The 21,891-nt window shown below is 44.0% G+C and overlaps 1 protein-coding gene and 1 long non-coding RNA gene across 7 annotated transcripts in view; one reads left to right on the plus strand and one right to left on the minus strand.

The window, feature by feature from the left end:
* KALRN (kalirin RhoGEF kinase) overlaps positions 1–21,891 on the plus strand; it is a 427,958-nt gene that overhangs the window by 370,256 nt on the left and 35,811 nt on the right. The gene's annotated exons all lie outside the window — the stretch shown is intronic.
* Positions 5,489–20,794, minus strand: LOC114604031 (uncharacterized). Its single transcript, XR_003708207.2, has 3 exons — positions 20,345–20,794; positions 16,278–16,390; positions 5,489–6,481 (listed from the first exon to the last, which is right to left on the minus strand). It is a non-coding gene; the product is annotated as an uncharacterized LOC114604031 (long non-coding RNA).

Below are 21,891 nucleotides of genomic sequence, written 5' to 3' on the forward strand. Positions count from 1 at the left end.
CCAGTACTGCTGGGATTATTATTATTATTATTTTAAAGAGTTGTTCTGTCTTAGGTAGGACTCTGAAATAGTTAACTGCCTACATGGAATTGCTGTGGAAGAAATAAACAATTCATCATGGAAATGGAAAGGTAGACAAAGGGCAGGAAATAGAGAGAATGGTGTCTGTTTCTTCCCACAGAGCTATTTCCCCTGCTAAGGTAGGGCAGCAAGATCACCAGATTGGTTCTTCAGATTAACTCAGTTACAGCACAAGAGACCCAGCCAGGGTGGGAGGAATGCCATAATGAGAACCCACAGCAAAATGTTGCTTGGATTAAAAAGCTTAGTGCCCTATACAACACCTCACTCCTGATTCTCCCTTCCCTTCCCCTACCTGTCACCCTGTTTCTAACTTCCTCTTCTGCAATCCCTACTGTGTCTTTCGTTTTATACTTCTCTCCTTTCTCCCCTTTGTGTTCCACTGTTTATGCTGCCATTTCCCCTCCCTCCACCTCTGCTCCTGTCCATTCTCTCTCACTTGATCACTCTGTTCTCCTCTGCCCCCAGCCCCACCTTCACCATCTCTTGTTCTTGGTCCTTTTCATCCTACCTTCTCCTTACTCCTCTTTGCTGCCTCTGCTCTCACCCAGCTCCTCTGTTGCCTTCTCTCACTCACTCTGTCATAAATTGTCTTTCACTATCTCCTACCTCCTGCTTTCTCCTTATTGCCCCCTCCTCGCTGTCATCCTTTGGATTTCTTCTTTTCTCCACTCAGTTTCTCCTTCTGCTTCTTGCTTCTGTTGTCCTCCTTCTGTCAAGAGCCTGTGTGATGGTTTTTGAAAGCCTGCCACGCAAACCCTGACCCATACAGATTATGAGACAGCCAAAGAGCATAGCAAGATTGACATATACTGCATGCTTGTGCAGTTGTATTCAAAACCTTTTGCGTGTGGGGCGGGGAGAAGTGCTCCATCTGTGTTTGTTTCTCAACCCCCCACCCCCATTTTTTTGTGTTTCTATATTCCTCAAGATTCACCAAGCATGCAGGTATCTTTCTCTTGCTCTTTTGTCAACCCCTCTTGGCTACAAAGCTTGTTGAGGCTGACCTCCCATCTCTCACACTTTGTTCTACAGCATTATTGTGGTGCCCGCTGCAGCATGGTGCCCAGTGCAGGTATTTGATGTGGTGGAGCGGCAATCACCCACCCCCAATGTGCTAGGGACTTGTACCATGTTCGGTCTCTGAAGCGTCACACCCAACCTGGGCTGTGGTGAAGTCACCGGGCATTGGCAGCCAATGGCTCCTGTCTACAGACTACCACTTCAAGTAGCACTGCCTTAGTGTTCATGTGCACAAAGCTGTTCAGAATTACTTGAGATATAAAATGAATGATTCTGCTTAGTAACTCATTGAGATTTTGGGGACTGGGGACTGTAGGAAATATTGTAATAGGGTTCCCACCCACCCACCCTTGCCTAAGGGACAAAAGTTGAGATTACAAATACTTACAAATACTTAAAACTTTATTGAGGGGGAATTTTCAGTGACAGTAACATCCCATTTTATGTGTAGAACAATATAACTGATCATTTAGAAGTTATTTAGCAATATGGGGTAAATCTGTTTGAGTAGTTTGGAATCTCCCCCCCCCCCCAAGATATAACTATGATCCGGTTCAGCATCACTTGTTGAAATGAATCAAGTATTCCTCAGTTTCGTGAAGCATCCTGATATTTTGGTTTTGACTGATTAGTGGGTATCTGTAAGCCACAGGTTGGCAACTCAATTCCAAATCACCAGAGTTCTTTCCTTTCTCCTGTTTGTTTCCTCCTTGCTTTTCTCTCTCTTTGTGTAGTTTTAGAGCAACTGAAAGTGGTAGTATTTTCTTTGATAAAAATAACTTGATTTTTTTAAAATTTAAATCTCCTGGTTGTTTGGCTTAGAGTAAATAAGTTTTCCCCTAGTCATGCAGTTGGTAGGCTACTGTCCTGTGTGTTTGTAGCATACTAAAGTCAGAACAGAAATACTTCCTCTTGCTTTCCAGAAAAAAGGTGCATTGCACTTTAAGTGTCCCTTGTACACCTATTTGAAAGTCACCCTATCAAACTAAATGAGGCTTACTTTTCAGTAAACCTGGATGAGATTGTGAATTCTAACATGAGATGCACATTGTGAAAATTGAAGTAGGGTGGTCTCTTTCCATTTAGTTCATGAGAACACATAGAGTAATGATCCATAAGAAAATGGCTTAGATCAGTGTTTCCCAACCTTTTTTGGGCAAAGGCACACTTGTTTCATGAAAAAAATATCGAGGCACACCACCATTACAGCCCCGTGACATCAGCGCGCAGCGTCACGCCGGGAGGGACACATGAAAGTGTAAGTTTCAATTTTTTCCCCTCCCCCTTGCCTTCCTTCTGTGCCAACCGCCAAAAATCCAAGAAAAAAGCCAAGACTTTAGGGCAGCAGGTCGACACGGAAGAAGCTCCTACCTAAGGACAGGTGCGACGGCCGTGTCCTCTTCTGCCACACTTGGCAGCCCTGCCTCACGGTCGTGACTCCCACCCTGATTTCTCCCCACAGGTCGAGCGGCACAGGCAGCCCAATGTGTCCAGCCCAGACACAAGCCCCGCTTCCCCACTCTAGATCCTGAATGCGACCAAGTGCTCTGGACTCCCGAGCAGGGTGGGAAAGAGGACTCGCATCTGGTAGCCTCCGGGCTCCTCGCCTGCTCGAGGGATGGCATTGCAGGCAAGCTGCCGGCCGTCGCCATCGCCGCCCCCTCATGCGAGTGGACCTGCCCGGAGTGGTGGGCCGGGGGAGGCTCGCTCTCTGTGGGGATGTGGCCCGCACGCGTGGCCCCGCTTCCTCCTGCCCAGGGCTGAGCTCCTTACCCGCGATCTCGGTCTCGCGCACGCGGATCCCACTTATTCTGAAGCTCGCACCACTAGCCGGGGCTCTCACACCGTGCCAGGGCGAGGCGGCGCGGCCCACTGACGTCATCGCGGCTCGCCGCCGCCCTCGACTTCCCTGTTCCCTCCCCTCCCTCGGGTCGCCGTGGTTACCGAGGACTGCAAGCTGCTCGGGCGAGCGTGGGGCATTAAGTGGGAGAAGGAAAATTAAAATTAAAACTCGCCTGAAGGCTGCCTCTCCGGATACAGTGGTGCCTCGCAAGACGAAATTAATTCGTTCCGCAAGTCTCTTCGTCTTGCGAGTTTTTCGTCTTGCGATGCACGGTTTCCCATAGGAATGCATTGAAAATCAATTAATGCGTTCCTAGGGAAACCGCCTTCAGACCAGGTCCGGGGACAGTCTGTCCCCCGACCTCTTCTGAAGGCTGGGGGGGGGGGACAAGGGCTTTTCTTCCCACCCCCAGCATTTTAAAAAACCCCAGGACAGCGGAGGACTTCTCCGCTGTCCGGGGCAATCTTAAAATGCTGGCGGGCGGCATTTTAAAATCGCCCGGGACAGCGGAGGACTTCTCCGCTGTCCGGGGCGATTTAAAAGCCCCTGGGAAGGCAGGCAGGGGGGACAAAGATTTTCGCCCCCGCCCGCCTTCAGAAGAGGTCCTGGACCTCTTCTGAAGGTGGGCAGGGGCGAAAGTCTTTGCTCCCCCCTGCCTGCCTTCCCGGGAGGGCGGAGAAAGGCAGCGCATTTCTCCGCTGTCCCGGATGGCTTTTGAAGGTCCTTGACCTCTTCTGAAGGCGGGCGGGGGGGAAAGTCTTAGCTCCCCCCTACCTGCCTTCCCGGGAGAGCGGAGAAAGGCAGCGCGTTTCTCCGCTGTCCCGGACGGCTTTTGAAGGCAGGCTTTTGAAAGCCGTCCGGGACAGCGGAGAAACGCAGCGCGCCCTTGCCGCTGCCCCCCGACTTGGCTGGAAGGCTGGTGGGGGGAGAAGCCTGCTCCTCCCCATCCAGTGGCATAGCGTGGGTTGTCAGCACCCGGGGCAAGACAAGTAATTTGCGCCCCCTAACCCGTGGATTTTAGCACCCGAGTGCGAGCGCGCCCCCCCCTATGTTGCGCCTGGTGCGGCCGGCACCCTTGGCACCCCCCACGCTACGCCACTGTTCCAACGTTCAGCTTCACTGGATGCCCACGAGTTATATTGTACGGAGAGAGGGATAAAAACTTTCCTCTCTGTCCACTCTCTCCTTGCCATGCCTAGTTTTGCAGGCTTCTCTCCTGTCGCCTCTTGCTTGCCTTTTCTCTAAACTAAAAAACCCAATGCTGCCGCCTTTCCTCAGGGCACCGGCTCCATCCCCTTGCTTAGATTCCCTCTACCAAAGCTGAAAGCAGCCTGAAGTTCCTCCTGATCGTGAATGGGAAACAGCTGGCGAAGCCGGCGGCCTGCCAGGGAAGGGATCTCTTCCTAACTCCTGCTCCACGGAGCCCGTTCCTTGCAAGCGCTCCCTGTCCCTCGGATGGCGAGCGCCTTTGGAAATGCGGAGCAGGCGCTTGCCGGCGAGCAGCCCCCCCCCCCCCGCTCCTTCCCAAGCTAATCCTTTTAAAACCGAAAGCCCCTTAACCCGCTGGCGAGAGGCTTAGCCGGGCCTCGCCCGCCCACCGGCTTCCTCTCAGAGGTTTTTGGGGAGCGCAGGGCGCGGCGAGGCCCCTCGGAGCTCTCCTCCCTCCCAGTCGGCAGAAGCAGCCGCCGCCTGGGGCTGGGCCGAGGGGATGGCGGCGCGTCGGGGTGCAGAGGCTGCCCGTGCCCGGCGTCGGTGGCGGCGTCGGCACTGCTGCAACGGCTGCTCCTCCTGCGAGCAGTGAGTGGAGCGCAGCCGCGGCGGTGGCGGGGGGCGCGCGCGCGCTAGGGCGCAAGGCTGGCGGTGGCGGGGAGCCCGGCGGAGGAAGGAACTTGTCCCTTCCCTCTGGACTCGCGCCTCCCCAGATGTTGCGCCCGGTGCGGCCGGCACCCTTGGCACCCCCCATGCTACGCCACTGTCCCCATCGCCAGCCCCGCAAACTCGGGGGACAGCGGGAGAGGCACAGCACGCCCTTGCCGCTGCCCCCCGACTTGGCTGGAAGGCTGGCGGGGGGAGAAGCCTGCTCCTCCCCATCGCCAGCCCCGCAAACTCGGGGGACAGCGGGAGAGGCGCAGCGCGCCCTTGCCGCTGCCCCCCGACTTGGCTGGAAGGCTGGCGGGGGGAGAAGCCTGCTCCTCCCCATCGCCAGCCCTGAAAACTCGGGGGACAGCGGGAGAGGCGCAGCGCGCCATCCCGCTGTCTCCCGACATGGTTTGGAGGCTGGCGGAGGGCTTCCTCCTCCCCCAGCCCCGCAAGCTCCCAGAGCGATGCCAAAGCTGCGCGCAGCTTCGGCATGGCTCTGGGTCCCGTTCTGGGGGAGGGGGAAGCTCGGGCTTCCCCCGCCCCAGCCCCACGCCTGGCGGTGGGGGAATAATTTTTTTCCCCTTTATTCCCCCCCCCCCGCCAATTTTTCCCGCGGCACACCAGGCAACGTCTGGCGGCACACTAGTGTGCCGCGGAACACCGGTTGGGAAACACTGGCTTAGATATACTTCAGAGCCTTAAACTATTAAGTTTTAGCAGCAGGAACTTATTGGCTTATAGTTGGGAAGGCAGTGAGCAAGAAAGAACTCTGCCATTGCTATAGATTGTTCATCATTTATAAAAGCAAACCGTCCAAAGCATGTGCTTGCAGTGTAAATTTTGATTACCCCATCTGCTTCTGAGCAGAGTTTAACCAGCAATTCCCATAATGCAACAATTATGACTCCCCCCTCCCTTTCTGGGTCACCCACGTAAAGCTGTCCATGTGATTCCCCACCCCCACCCCTGGCAGGCTCTTGAATTGACTGTGATGCATAAAGGGGTCGATCGACAAAGCGGTTGCCTGGGTGGAAAGACACATACACAAATGAATCAAGAGCACAAAGATTTCATGTTTGCTTCCCACACTCAAGACTTTGAGAAATATTCATTTTTCTGTCACCACCTTTGGGGTTCTGCACTGAAGGGGACAGGTAGGCGTTTTCAAATAGCAATAATTTGTGCTTCTGTGGCCTTTTGCATCTGCACCCAGGGAGCACTGCATATGTGAATCACAAGCAGGCTTTTCTTTTTCCTCCCCTCCCCCTTTCTATCCTTTAAAATATCTGAGCTGTGCCCGATAATTGTGGAGGTGGGGAGGGAATAAGGAAGCATGCTGAGTCCTCTTCTTCTGCTATTACTATCTTTCATCCAGTACAATGTCATCATAAGGTCAAGAGTGACAGCAAGAGGCTACCCTGCAGTAGGCTGCATGCTGACAGTGCCATGCAGAATCAATAGAGTAAGGGAGAGGCCAGGTGATGGAGAAGTTCACTCAGCAGAAGCAGGGCTAGGGGCAAAAGGTGCTATGGCAGTGAAGAACAGATGGACGAGATATGGGGAAGCTGAATTGGATATTTAAATGTTACTTACCTTCTGTCCCACCTTCCAGCCTCAGCAATGCTCATATACTCTGTCCAACCGTTGATCAGTTTTTAGAGTCTGTATCTGACACTGGGAATTCAAGATATGATTAGCAACTAGTCTACTAGGAGTGGACTTGCACTGCTGGCCCCATCTCATTCATTGGGCACGTTATTGGCCCTATAATGACCAAAAACATATGTTTTTATATTGCAAACTGCCCTGTGATCTTTGGATGATGAGCAGTAGAATGAATGAATGAATGAATGAATGAATGAATGAATGAATGAATATTGTGGATGCCTGAAATGAAGAAGCCTATGGCTGAGCAGCTGCTTGCATTCAGACTTCGACAAAATTTGTAAGACTTTTTAGGAAGGCTTGGTACAAAGAGTTAGTTATAATGTAAGAGATTGCATGGATTTGCCTGCCTCTGTGCCCCCAACACCTCTGAATTGATTTTCAAGAAAGGATTCATTCTGTTTGCTCCTTAATGTTGTGACACGGTCTTATTGTTACCATTGTCATGGCACCCTCTTCTGCCAGACACTCGTGTTGGGTTCCAAATAATCCACTATCACCTGTCCCTGGCCACTAAATTAGACCAGGTTTTGAACATAGCTCCCATTGTGAAGTTATATTTAATGTACAAACCTACATGAACTTTGGAAGGGTTTTTGTAAAGCATGCAAATAGCCTAGTCATATTGGCTGACAATCTTGGAATGTATGTGTGCCTTTTACAGGAGAATGCATCTTGGAGCAATTTCAGAAATTGTGGGATACAGTACACCATATTCACACTTGGTTTAGTTTTTGCGTGTGTTTGATATTTTGTGTTAATTTATAGGCAAGATTAATGTGTGGTGTGTGTGTGTAAATGGTAAAGGAATGCTATGTTTTCAAGATGCAGGAGCTGCTGAAAGATCTTCGGGTCACTTCTAACCCTGTGATTATGCATGGCTTTAATCAAATTAATAAGACATTTATGTTTGACTAGTACAAATCATATTAGTGCTCTTCCACATCATCCAAAAGAGACATTTGAAAGGTTGCCAGAGGACATCCTTCCCAAACTTCTCAACACACCCACAATTTATTATAACCAGGTCAGTTTTAAAAGCAAAAACAACTTTCATACTTAATGTTGAATTAGGGGATAAACAGTGTGTTTTGAGAATAAAAAAGGTAAAGGTACCCCTGCCCCTACGGGCCAGTCTTGACAGACTCTAGGGTTGTGCGCTCATCTCACTCTAGAGGCCGGGAGCCAGCGCTGTCCGCAGACACTTCCGGGTCACGTGGCCAGCGTGACAAGCTGCATCTGGCGAGCCAGCGCAGCACACGGAACACCGTTTACCTTCCCGCTGGTAAGCGGTCCCTATTTATCTACTTGCACCCGGGGGTGCTTTCAAACTGCTAGGTTGGCAGGCGCTTGAGAATAGCTAACTATTAATATAGAGACAGCGAAATCTGAATTTCTGTTTTGAATTTGGGACTGTAGTTTGACAAAGCACCCTTAGAAACACTGTTTTATGTAAGAGCTTCACACTGTAATCACTGAAAGATGCTTGAGACACAACTCTTATAGGCATCTGGTTCATTCTGAGCAAAGCTCTCTTATTTATGATTTGCTGCTTCTCAACCACACAGTTGATATACACCTTCATTCTTGTAACCTTAAGCTACAGTTTAGCATTGCATTTAAACACAACCATAGAAGAGACTGAAGATAGCCAAACAGCTTTTTTAAAAGCATAATATTGAAATAGAGGAGTTGAATGTCCTTAGCCAGCTAATCAGATTGTCAGCCCATCACTGCCTTGTAGTTTAGGCAGTGTGAAAAAATCATTTTACAATCAATACCTTCATAAGATGTCTTTGTAGTGCAGACACCATAGCTTTCAGCTAAACCTCATGTTAGTGAACTATTTGCTATTCGAGCTAATTGCTTATGCAATGTCTGTAAATCACAAGATGCTTCTGATGTACATGTGATCTCGCTGTAGGCAGAATGGCTGAATCTTCCAAAGCATAAGGGAAGCCCAGTTACTGACATAAAAGTTGGCAGCCCATGCAAGTTGCAGAGGTGGTACAAAGTCTCTGTTCAGAATGACTGTGTGGTGCTAAATTGCAGGAAATAAACCATGTTGCAAACCTATAAAGCTTCACTGGAAAGTCAGACAGGCAAGGGGAGGGGAAAAGAGAGAGAGAGACAGACAGAAACATTTTCAGTTTTGCCTTCAACCGCAAAGAGGCTGCAGCCAGCAAAGGAGCAGAATGTTAAAGTGGATGAGTTCGAGGCAACCAAAACAGATCAAGAAGAGAGTGAGTATGACCTGAACCCCTCCCTTTCCTCTTACATCACATTAGGTCAAGGGAATAATAATAGTATAATCATGATCAGCTAGTAAAATGAACTATTCAAACCCAAGTCTGTAAAGGTACAAACAGTGTTCCAATTCAATTTCTAATTAGGAGAAGGAGAGTTCTCCCCTTTTGAAGAAGCCAGATTTTATTTTGCTGCTTGAATTAACAATTTAGGATGTAAATGTGTTGTAAGAATTCGTAGAGTGGGACTGGTATTTGTGTAAATATGGTGGACAATCATTTGTGTAAATGCAGAAAAACAGCTCCATGTTATAGGGACACGGTCACTAACATAGTTACCATTCAGTCAAGATTTCTAGCAAATGGGTGAAGAACTTGAAAGGATCAGAATAGACTTGTGGCAGAATAAACTTGCAAGCATTTTAAGTAGGTGTAAAGTTGAAATGGAAAGTGTAAATACTGTGATGTTGTGTTTTGTCAGCTTATTAGAGGCTACCTAAGTGTTTAAGCGAGGACCTAAAAAAATAATTATCCATTTCTCTAGAATAAGCAGCTCCAGTCCACAGATTCCTTTTTAAAATACTTATTTGCTATCAAAGAGAGTATCAAGGAAGTGCTTCCTCAGACCACCCATAAAAGGGGATAATGGGTGTGGTGAAATGTTGCAGACATTCCCTCTCTGCTGCTGAGCAAACTGCCCTGCTGGGGTTATTTGTAGTCCAGCATGTCTTTCATAAATGGGAGCACTTGTGGAAAGTTAACTAAAGGAGGAACAGTGTATGATCATGCAGTTAAAGGCTTCTTTTTTTGTATTTTTTGTACTTTTTATTTTCGACACTCTTGTTGTTTTAAGTGCCCATTTAATATATGTCTTTCATGCTGTCCTTAAACATTGGTGTCATGGAAATAGGTACTTTGTACAGATATCAATGACAATTATCTAATGGTTTGAGAGTAGGGGAAAACATAGCTAATGTTGATTCCCAGCTAACACTGTCCATTTCGAACTAGCTATGTGCATATGCCTGTTTTGGGTGAGGTTCATGTTTACACTGGCATTTTACAAGCCAAACCCTGATAACAGTAGTGCATGCACATGAATAACCTGGCCCAAGATTCCTATTTACTAGAAGCTAGTGTGTGTACCCTTTTCCCCTCAACAGCTCCACGCTGACACTGTAGTTGTTTTTTTTATTGCTCACTCATTCATGCATAGAGCCTGTGGGTACATTCAGACATGAGGATTATTGTGTTAGTTTTCCTGGTTATAATGCTAGTGCTTCTGTCCCAGTTTCTAACATTCAGCACCTCCACATGACACTAAATTCCATTCATAGCAGAAAGTGTGGTGTCACACAACAGCTCATATCATCCAACATGTTTCCATCCACCGCCTTTTATGTGCGGGTGAGCTTCTGTTCCCCCATGCTCCCCCTACGAAATTTTATGCTGGAACACCATCCCAAATCTTATCTCACAATTTTCCAGGTTAATTGGTTAGCCAACTGATTTTTTTCTGAAAGCCATTAAGATGGAAATGTTAGCATTAAACTTCCACTAGACTCCACTAGATTTACAGAAGGGGCTTTTATATTGTGTGAAAGATTGAAAATTATCAGGTAAGGAAACACTGGGGAAACAGAGTAAAGTGCTGTCTGAACACACCCTGCCTTACCTCTAGCCCGTTAAATAATGTTTAGGATTTGGCCACTGCTTATATAAGGCTGTTACACAAAAATAAAATATTGTTTCGGAAATATATATTTAACTTACTTTCCTCTTTCATTTTCTTCATTTTGACGCTTGCTTATAAAGTCCTTAAGGCAAGCAGGGCACTTAATAAATAACTTCAGGCATATATCCCCCGGTTAAGGAATGAGTTACTCTGGCAAATCATTTACGTCTGCTAAAACAGGGATATTATTGATAGAAAGTGACAGGTGAAAACACCAGGAAAGGTAATTTATAATATATATTATTTGCATGTTCTACACTACAAATTTGATCAAAGTACTAACAATATTAACTTTGTAGTGACACACTGTTGCCTTAATCTTTTATCAAACAATTTTATAATTCTGTAACAGCTACTGTAACAGTAACAGATACTGTTATTAAACATTTCCGCAAATCTCTCTTAAGACACTAAAGAGAAGCTATTGTTTATTTGAAGATTCAAGGTTATCCCGAGAATATTATCGCAGGCCATGCAACTTTGTGTGAAAGCTTGGCTGATGAAAAGAATGGTTCAGATCATGCATTGAACCAATTTTGTAACAAAGGTTTTACTCAGTGATCCCTTCTGGGGTTTTTGTTTTGGAACCTCTCTACTGTTTGAAGCATTTACAAGGTTTCTAGATGGGTGAGAAAACAAGCTGTGGGTCTAGCTTTAATTAAAGATTATTTCATTGAAGAGTGACTCAGTGATCTCTTAGGGTAAGCTGCGAGGTGTGGAGCTAGGGAAAGGGAGAAGAAAGAGGCAACTAGGCTAACAAGCCATTCTAATTGTACATTCTAATTGAACATTCATATAAGTTTGGTAGGATTCATTAGCACTTGCTTCAGGTCAGATACGTTCACTGCTTTGTATGCTTCAGAGACACCGTGACTCCGAGGAGGTTTTCATATCAAAAGGGTCTCTTTCAGGCCACACAGAATCTAATAATAACTCATGTGGCAAGAAGTGGCAGTGCATGCAGGATTCTGCCTTCAGATCCCAGGGAGATGAACAATATTCTCATGACTTTGGCTTTTTGTTTCCCTCCTGTCTGTAAGATGCATGTTCTTGTTATGATCGTTTTAGAAATAACGGATGTGATCGTTTCATTGTTACTTGTGCCTCAGTAAGAGCAAGTATAGCATAGTGGTTATGGTACTAAAATGAAAGTACTAGGAAGTATCTAGTTCAATCCTTATCTCTGTTAATGAGCTCACTAGGTAGCACTAGTCTGTAAGCATATATACACCTACCTTCAAGGAAATCTTATTGAACTCAGTGGAGCTCATTCCTGAGTAGACATATATGCTATCATTCCTCTAGTACTATGGAAATACTTAAATATGATAGGTTTTATGATCCATTACCGTGATGTATTAGAATCAAAATAGCCTCAACAATTAAAAGGTCTGCCCTTAAAACTAGCAGCCCTAATATTACTTGACAAGTAAACATGATAGATATAGAGAAAAAGCATGTATATTTTACATAATACAAATAATATTTCCCCATGGGGCGGGGAGAGATTTGAGGAATTTATTCAGCATAGTGGACCACTGGAGACGCTTATCAAACAGTATACAATGGGGAAGACATTTTTTGTAATATATAAAATATACAAGTTTTTTCCTCTTCCACACACCAACATCCTTTGATACAACCAGAGCATTGGTAAAGTACTAGCGCATAATAATCCAAACTCTTTGAGTCTAAGGAAGATTATTTCCTATCCGAAGCACCCTCTTAAAAAAAAGCCTACCCAACCTTCCATTGGGGAAAAAGGGAGGGGTCACAATCCTGTATTCTGCATTCTGTGGAAACAGAATTCTGAAATTTGACCTATAAAGGCAAGTTCTTCCATTCTTTCCTAGATGTGGCACAGGGCTTTTTAGCTTGTTTTCCAGTGTCTTATGAACGGGCCATTTATTTCATGGCAGATTATTAAAGGCAGCCAATCAGAGGGTGAATAATATGTGACTAGGCTATCACCACCCCCTAAGCAAGCACATGATATTCACTGTCCTAAGCTTTAAAGAATACAGCTTGGACAGATAGTAGATCCTGGAATGGAATCCATTCTCAAATTTTACTTTTATGCTTATCATTCTTCTATATAATATGGGCTTTTTCACATACTCCCCCATGAGTTACTATGACGACTGCCAGAACATAAAATAACAGCTTCCAGACAATATGGGCACTGCCTTACAAAGTGTTTCTGGCTCATAAGAGCTGAAGTGATTGAAGTGCTAAATTATTCATTGTTGTTCAAAGAGATTACCCACAGATTAATGAACTTTGAAAATTCTGGTCTAGAATAGACGCCACAGAGAAGCACGGAAAATTTCCAAAAATGGTGGTAATCAAATAAAAATGTGTGCAGTAGATGTATTTGCTGTGTTAGCGATGTTGCTACATGCTGAGTCTGGAGGTGTTGATGTACAAACCCACTATAATAGCTGTGTGTGTGTGTGTGTGTGTGTGTGTGTGTGTGTGTGTACATGTGTTTGTGTGTTTATATATTTTTATATAAAATGTGCTTATATGTGTACAGTGGAAAGCAATGCAGTGTGTAAAAGATTTCTTAATTATGCTCATTTTGAACATAATTAAACTGACAAATCTCTCCTTGATTCAGAGTTGTTCTCTTGGACATATTGTTCAGGGAATTTTGCTTTGTGAAGCAGGGGACATTCTCTGCTGAGGTTTGCCCTTCGTGATAATTTTGACACAGAAGTGTGTTTGTCAAGATAAGGAGATGCAGACAGAACTCTTCCTTACAAGTTGGGTCACTATCCATCATTTTGTACTGCAAGTTGTGAGAAGAGTGTGGAGAGACCAGACATACGTACAAGTTGTTCAAATAGTTCCAGAGTTCTAGAAGTCACTCCAAGGAATTGAACACACTTCAATACAGGTTTGATTATTGATGCTATCCTTAGTTCTGGTGCTGTATAATTATTTGGAGACAATAATGAGCATATGGTGATTAAAAGAGATGTGTATTGTTTAGTGACCATCAGAAGAAATCTGCACTGGTCATGGGGTCAGCAGAGATATTGCTTCCTCATCAATGAACCATAATAGACAACTGAGAAAGTATATCTATTAAGGTGTTATATCTTGTACAAAGCTACCAAAGTTGCATCTGCCTTATATATATATTAAATCAACTTCCTGTTACCAAATTAGAAGCAACATGTATAGAGGGGGGGGAAAACATGATTTATTAAAAGTATGATGTGCTGGAAACAAGATGCAGAGCATTAAGGATATGTATGTGCTGATGCTACCTGTTGGAAATCTGGTTCCAATTGACCTACCCAGCCGTACAACAAATGATTTGTATTGACTTTCATCATCAGAATAAAAAATAACATGTATTTACTAATAATAGAAGTTGCCAAGTGTTACCTTCTATTGTTGGTTGCTAGTAAAGTAAAGTTACTGCTGTTTATTTTGAGGAGGAAAGAGTTTGGTTGTTCCTGAATTATTTTGCTGGCCTAATCACTCATTTATATTTTGTGACCGAGTGTTTTGTTTTAGTCTTAGAAATTCAAAGAATAATAATTGAATTAGTTGTATGCAGCTGAATGCTTGACAACAGCACTGTGTAGAAGTTTAGAAGAATATTCTAAATAGACATACAGTGGTACCTTGGTTCTCAAATGCCTTGGTACTCAAACAACTTGGAACCCAAACACTGCAAACCCGGAAGTAAGTGTTCCAGTTTGCGAACTTTTTCGGAAGCCAAACGTGCTCATTTTTGAGTGTCACGCTTCCGTTTTGAGTGCCACACTTCCATTTGCCAGTGTGGTGTAGTGGTTAAGAGCGGTAGTCACGTAAGCTGGGTAACCGGGTTCGCGTCTCCGCTCCTCCACATGCCGCTGCTGGGTGACCTTGGGCCAATCACACTTCTTTGAAGTCTCTCAGCCCCACTCACCTCACAGAGTGCTTGTTGTGGGGGAGGAAGGGAAAGGAGATTGTTAGCCGCTTTGAGACTCCTGAAGGGGAGTGAAAGGCGGGATATCAAATCCAAACTCTTCTTCTTCTTCTTCTTCATTTTGAGAGTTACACTGACGTCTGCCTGTTTTTGCTTTTTATTTTGCGTTTTTGTTTTTGCGGCTCTTTTTTGTTTTGTTTTTGTGACTGTGTGGAAGCCAGTTCAGCTACTGATTGATTGATTGCGTGACTGCAGTACATTGTTTATTGCTTTCATTTTATGGATCAATGGTCTCGTAAAGATGGTCTAGTAAAATTCATGTTAAATTGCTGTTTTATGGGTTGTTTTTAAAAGTCTGGAACGGGTTAATCCATTTTGCATTACTTTCTCTGGGAAAGTGCGCCTTGGTTTTGGAACATTTTAGTTTTGGAACGGACTTCTGGAACAGATAAAGTTTGAGAACCAAGGTACCACTGTACTAAAACACAGAGCTATTTTACTATATATGGGATCAAGTTTCATTCTTTCTGTCCCTTCCCAGCTTCTTGCCCTTGGCCTCAACTTCCTGGAGCCTGCCACACCCCCAGTAAAAACATTTCAGAGGGCAGGGCTTCAAAGATCAATGTGGAATTTTTGAACAAGGCTTGCACTGATCGATTCCAGAATGAGGAGCCCTCGCACAGCAAGAGTCGTATCATTGCCAGACACTCCAGTGTGTACTATACAGTGGTACCTCTGGATACGAATGGGATCCGTTCCGGAGCCCCGTTCACACCCTGAAGCAAACGCAACCCGCATCTGCGGGTCATGATTCGCCATTTCCGCGCATGCACGTGACATCATTTTGACCATCTGCGCTTGCGCGAGCGGTGAAACCTGGAAGTAACGCGTTCTGTTACTTCTGGGTCCCCGCAGAGCACAACCCGAAAGCGCTCAACCTGAAGCAACTTTAACCCGAGGTATGACTGTACTGTTCTACTTAGTGGTGTCTACAGGCTCAGTCCCACTTCCTTAACCTTGAAAGGTTACCTTATGGCATCAAGCTAATAATTGTCTTTAGCATCTGTTCACACACAAAAATAAGAAAAGAAGGGATGTACAGTATATGCATTGTCAACTGGGATAACTTTTCCACCCCACCTGCAGACCAGTAATGTGTTAAAAGAACTACAAGTGCTATGGGAATTTCCTCCGCACCCGGAGCCCTGCTTCTAGCATTCTTTTGTTAGAGGATTGCAACTGTGATGGGATGGAATATGAAAGCTACTCAGATTCCTGCTGTTCCACTGCAACTTATCATCCATGACTATAGAACATAAATTACTTTACCTTGAAACACCCTGATACGTATGGAAAGCTGTGTCATTCCATAATCCATGTGAAATCTCCTCCCAATCATGCAAAGTTCAGACATCTGCTAGTTATTATGAGCTCTGTCTGCTAGAGATGATAATTCATAGCCATCAGTGTGTTTGTGTGTGGGTAGAAGTGGAGGGATATACTTCAAAGTGTTAATAGAATTGTGTGCTTACAAGGTTTGTCGTTTCCTGTGTTACTGATTTCCTTTGTTAATGCAGATATAGCCAACAGCTTTTGAAACTACATTGTGTTATGGGTCATAAAGGTGCGGCCACAGTAGAACCAGAACAGAAAGCTGTGGGAAGAGCTCAACAAATAGCTTTGTTTTACTTTTTCCAAGCACATGAAGACATAAGTTAAATTTCAGCTATGCATTCATCCAACCTAATAGGTGGGTGTTACCCATGAAAATGTTGGAAAAGAGAGGTAGTCTTGAGGCATCGTCAGATCAGCTTTCAAATTTGTCATGGAAACACCTTGTCAACCCAGTAACAATGACGTCAAGTTGATAAGACAAGTGTTAGTTTGTTCAGAACACACCTGTTCAACAGCAGGAGGGCAAGGTACAGTGGGTTTCACATTTTTGGTGCACTGCTATGATTGTGTCTCGGTGATCAGTTTTGTTTCTCTCCATTGTGGCTTGGATCACTGTACTGAGATAAAAAAAGTAGTTCATATAAGAGTTTGATGGGGGAAATCTTCTGCAAAATTATTTATCTTCTCTTTTGAAGTTAGTGATATTAATATATGCAGTCTGCAGTGAATTTTCCTTCTGCTTTATTTTTACCCTCTTTGCATGTGAGCAAAAGCTTTTAATTTCTGTAGCCAATGCAAGCTTATAGCAGATGTTAGCAGATGGTCATAATAATTCCATCAGAACTGCAACTTGAAAAGAATGATTTTTTTCTTCATATTATTTGTTTTGTGTTTTAGATTTTTATCTAATACAGTAGTCAACTTACATAGATTTAATAATGAGTGAAAAGTTGTCTCTGAAGGTACAAGGAGTTGATGTGGGTTTTTTTTTTGCATAATTTGCACAAATAATGGAAAAGTAGCTTGGTCATATTAGTATATAATAATAGCTTTAAATACTACATGTTATAATGCAGTAGGTAAACTGCATGAGTAGAAATGGGAGATTACTATAATACAGTATACTTGAGATGGGAAAAGGTATGCCTCTTGATGATACAAAGCATGAATGGATATAAGATTTGGAAAGAGAAGTGTTGAAAGGTACTGAAATTAATTTAGCCTGAGAGCTAAATTAAGACAGCAGGTGTCAGATGGCATTACTATTAATGGGTCAACACCAAGTGGAAGCAGTACCAACCAGGACTCTCCTTGGTCAGTAACTAGAATGGTATCATACTGCTATTGATGATTTACCAAATATCAGGAAATGGTCAGCCATAAGGTAGGTGGTAATTATCTACTAGCTTAGCAAGTGGTGACTGTTTTTTCATATGTAATACTGTGTCGATATTGTCATTGTGTGGTTTAGTCACTGCACAATGCGGGTGGCAATGTGGTGTAAACCACTGAGCCTAGGGCTTGCCAATCAGAAGGTCGGCGGTTTGAATCCCTGTGATGGGGTGAGCTCCTGTTGTTCAGTCTCAGCTCCTGCCAACCTAGCAGTTCAAAAGCACATCAAAGTGCAAGTAGATAAATAGATACTGCTCTGGCGAGAAGGGAAACAGCGTTTCCGTGTGCTGCTCTGGTTTCGTAAGAAGCGGCTTAGTCATGCTGGCCACATGACCCGGAAAAACTGTCTGCGGACAGACGTCGGTTCCCTCAGGCAGTAAAGCGAGATGAGGGTGGCAACCCCAGAGTCATTTGCAACTGGACTTAACTGTCAGGAGTCCTTTACCTTTTTTAGTTTAGTCACTAGGTGGCACTAGACTTAGCAGTAACTGGGTAGCCTCAGGAGTTACCTCTTGCTGTTCTTGTTGGAGAGAGAGATTAAAGTATGTGGCTGGTGTGTCCTATAAACCTCCCATGACAGTAACTATCACTCACTAGTACTACACAGTTATACCTAGTACATACATTTAAAATGTATCTGCTATTGCTAACAAAAAGTTATTTAGACAGTTAAGTCTACTGCATTGATAATATGAATACATTTAAAAATAGTGGTGTGAATTTTTGGATTTCTGAAGAAATCCAAGAAAGGCAATGGTGACACACACACACTGTGCAGTCAGGGAAAGCGAAATCATGGGGTGTGTTAGCAAAATAGTTGGTTGTTCAAATTTCACAGGTGTTGTCTATCTTTGAGAAAGAGACCTTTATTTTGTCAAAGATAAAAAACCTTCATTTGCATATAAAAGCTGGTGGTCATTGTATAGAAATTTGGGGGGTCCTGGTTGATCCTTGATTTGTCAAGGATGTGGGAATCTATTCACATCCTTTGCTGACCCTTTTCTTCCTGTAGTGACTTTCCACCATGCTTTCTTAGATAAAGGCATTATAACTCATCCCCTAGTGTATTACCTAGAAATAACTTCCAGTAAAATCAGTGGGATGTACTTCCACTTAATGTGCTTAGCATTTATAGAAATTGAGGTTATAGTCCTATACATACTTGCTTTCGAGCTGAACTCAATGTGACTGACTTCTGAACAGACATGCATAGGATTGCAATGTGAATAGTGCTGAAGGATAGAGAGGGAAACCAGTTTATTTCAAATGAACATTTTAGAACTGAGAACAGGCTAGGGAACCTGTGGCCCTCCAGATGTCTTTGGCTCCAGCTCATATCAGCCCCAACTAGCATGGATGATTGGGATGATTGAAGATTGTGGTGGTCACAAGTTCCACATCCTTTGCCTAGAATAATGAAGTAATTATGTGCTAGTTTTGCTGTGTGCAATTTGAACGCGCCATTGTGAATCACTATTATTCAAGACCATTATTAGGATAGGACTGCTGGCATACTGCTTTGGATTTGGGGGTGCAGAAAAATGCTGGTAGGGTTCTCCCCCTCCTTGCCCTGGTGACTATAGTAGTAGTAGTAGTAGTAGTAGTAGTAGTAGTAGTAGTAGTAGTAGTAGTAATATCCTGCCTATCTGACTGTGTTGCCCCAGCCACTAATTACTTTTTTCCAATTTACACACCAAATTAATAAAATTAGAGTATATTGACGGGGATTCATGCTGTCCACAACTTTGCCTATTCATTAGCTTGCCTTTTCTATGAAGCTTTCCCCATTCCAAATCAACTAAGGTGGGAGAGGAGAATGAGGTAATGGTTACTCAGCCACAAATGGAACAGATCAGGAAGAAGAGTCACGAAAACAAATGAAGTGTGGCATTGTGCCCCTGGTGTGCACATACTGTACTTTCAGTGAACAGAGTAGAGGTGAACAGGAAAAACGCGTTGCTCAAAATCCCTAGCCCAGAATTCTTCTTCCATTCTTCCATTATTATAGGATTTTTTGAAATGTTTTAAATCATGAGTTTCATAAGAATAAGTGCACACATAGAATGAGGTGTCTGCATTCAACACCTTCTAAACAGTGAACATTAACAGGTGTATCCTTAACCTGAAATTATTTAGATTACTTTTCTGCAACGCAACACCTGTGAGATTCCATTTAAATGGGGGGGGGTGTGCAACTGTTTGCCCTCAAAATTCCAGTACTGCTTTCCCCCCCCCCAATAAAAAATAAGAAATCTCTGGTGTTGCTAAATCCCTCTGTATTTCTCCCCTGTCCCTGCATATGTTTGTCAGTGAAGTCAGCTCAAGTCTTCTCTGTAGGATCAGTCCAGTGAACCATTAAGTTAAATTTATTCCAATCTTCCCTTGAGTCAAAGCTGAATGTTGAATTTACAGTAACTGTGCCTGAAGACAGTCAATAAAAATGAAAAAAGCAACAGTAAGATTCTTAAATGGAGAGCAACCTAAAAAAAATGGCAAAGATTGAAAGAAGCCTCTCTAGAAAGGGGCAAAGGGAGTGTGACTTCAAGAGCCATCTGGTTTATACATAGTTTGAATAATCCCTTCCAATTAAGATTAAAACCATTTTCATATAAAACATCTGTTCTCTGATTCCAGCATTTAGAAGAAGAAAACACCAGGGAATAATTTGAACCCATCCATCAGGATTTTATTTTATGCATTCAGAACTGATATGTGGTTTCTTAAGGTGATGTTGCCAAGTATGTTCAACAATGCTTATTATCTTAGCAGTATCAAACAAATAAGGTTTTTATTTCAATGTATTTTTCACCTTGGTGGGGTGGGATATTTACAGCTATCATAGTGAACTGGGCTGCCAGTGGGGGAAAACCCTAATCCAATAACTTATTTTATATACAGATGAATAGGAACAGAGGTTTATCACAGTGAAGCCCCATGCAAAACTGAACTATTCAGCAGGGCAAAGAGTGTTTTATTCTAAATCCAGACCACATTTTAAGATTACTAACCCAAGCATAATGTGGCAAATGTTTGATGAACACACCACCATTATTGTCATATTTAGTTGGTCATTGAATTGAATTGCCTGACCCTGCTCTTTTTTTCTTTCTTTTGTAAGAATTTTGTGTGCTTGTTTACAAAAAAAAAGGAGGAGGAAAGATCAAGTTTTTTTTACCTACTGTACCTCTTCTTTCTGCTATCCAGCAAATGATAAAAGCCTTGTTAGTGTTTCTGCTTTGCATTCACAAAAATGTGCCATGGAAACTTAAATACCTATTTGTCTGGCAGCAAAACATTATACTGCAAGGTAATGATTCACCCAGGGTTAGGCTGCTAGGGAACAACCCGAAGTTCCTTGGGAGGGTGACTGAGGGGCTGCTGCAGACTTTCTGCTTCACCAACAGAAACTGAGTGAAGAAGGTAATTGCTGGAGACTTCCATGGTGCAGCAGTAAAAAGTTCTGCAGCCTGTGGTGCTCTAACAATAGTAGGAAAACAAAAAGGGCATTTCAGGGGTGAATCAGAGACCTTTGATCCACTGGATCAAAATCCCTCCTGTTCCCCTGACATGCCCCCAAGAAGGGAGAAATACTATGCTGGCAGATCTATTTTCTCATGCACTGGAACCAAAGGAGGGGATTTTAAGAATAAAACAGAGATGAAAAGGGTGGAAAAGATACCACATCATTGACGGGCCCAGCAGGGCTTTGCCTACTGTCAGGCCCGAGTCAGGTCTGGGCAGGCAGCAACAGGATCTCTGACAGCTCCAATGGGGCTGTGTTGGCTGAAGTGTTCTCCTCTGCAGGCAGCTACAGGAGATATCATTTCTGCTGGGAGCTAGAGCTAACTGAAGCCTTATACAGGCTGACAAGACATGGAGTATGGTAGTTCCTTGGAGCAGCTGGCTGGCTGTTTAAAGGCTCTTCACTATTTTGTAGTCTTTTGACTTCTATGAGGTTGGGAGACAGGTTCTTCTAGGGACTCATCCTCTGAGTCAGAGCTCTGTCTTCCAGATAGGAAGGCCCTCAATAAGGCACTTGTAGATCTCCCAAGGAAGCAGTCTGAACATCTTCCTCATCAGAGCCCTCCATGGTGTACTGCAAGGTCATAGGTCATGACAGGCTTAGAAAGTGGTGCTTCCTCTGTTATGGAATCTCCCCTCCTCCTCTAACATTGCTCTGTCCATAGTCTTAATTAGGAGCAGTGGCTAAGTGATTAAGGGCCAGCTGAGACAATCTGGAAATGCTATGTGCCGAATAAGGCAGTGGGGACCCACCTAGAATCATAGAATCATAGAATCATAGAGTTGGAAGAGACCACAAGGGCCATCGAGTCCAACCCCCTGCCAAGCAGGAAACACCATCAGAGCACTCCTGACATATGGTTGTCAAGCCTCTGCTTAAAGACCTCCAAAGACGGAGACTCCACCACACTCCTTGGCAGCAAATTCCACTGTCGAACAGCTCTTACTGTCAGGAAGTTCTTCCTAATGTTTAGGTGTAAGTCTACACCTGTAAGTCTATTACTACATGAGTGTCATAGCTGTTCACCAGTAATGCCATGTTTTGGTAATTAATCAGTTAAAACCTTTTGACAAATTGAAAAGGTGTTTCCAATTAATCAGAGAGCAGATTTTAATTCTTTCAACAATTATTTTATGTGATATGTTTAAAAATCCATAGGTGCCTTCTTAGAAGAACAAAGGGTCCCCGATGCAACAGATGTGT

The sequence above is a fragment of the Podarcis muralis genome, chromosome 1 (assembly GCF_964188315.1).
Source record: "Podarcis muralis chromosome 1, rPodMur119.hap1.1, whole genome shotgun sequence".
NCBI lineage: Eukaryota > Metazoa > Chordata > Lepidosauria > Squamata > Lacertidae > Podarcis > Podarcis muralis.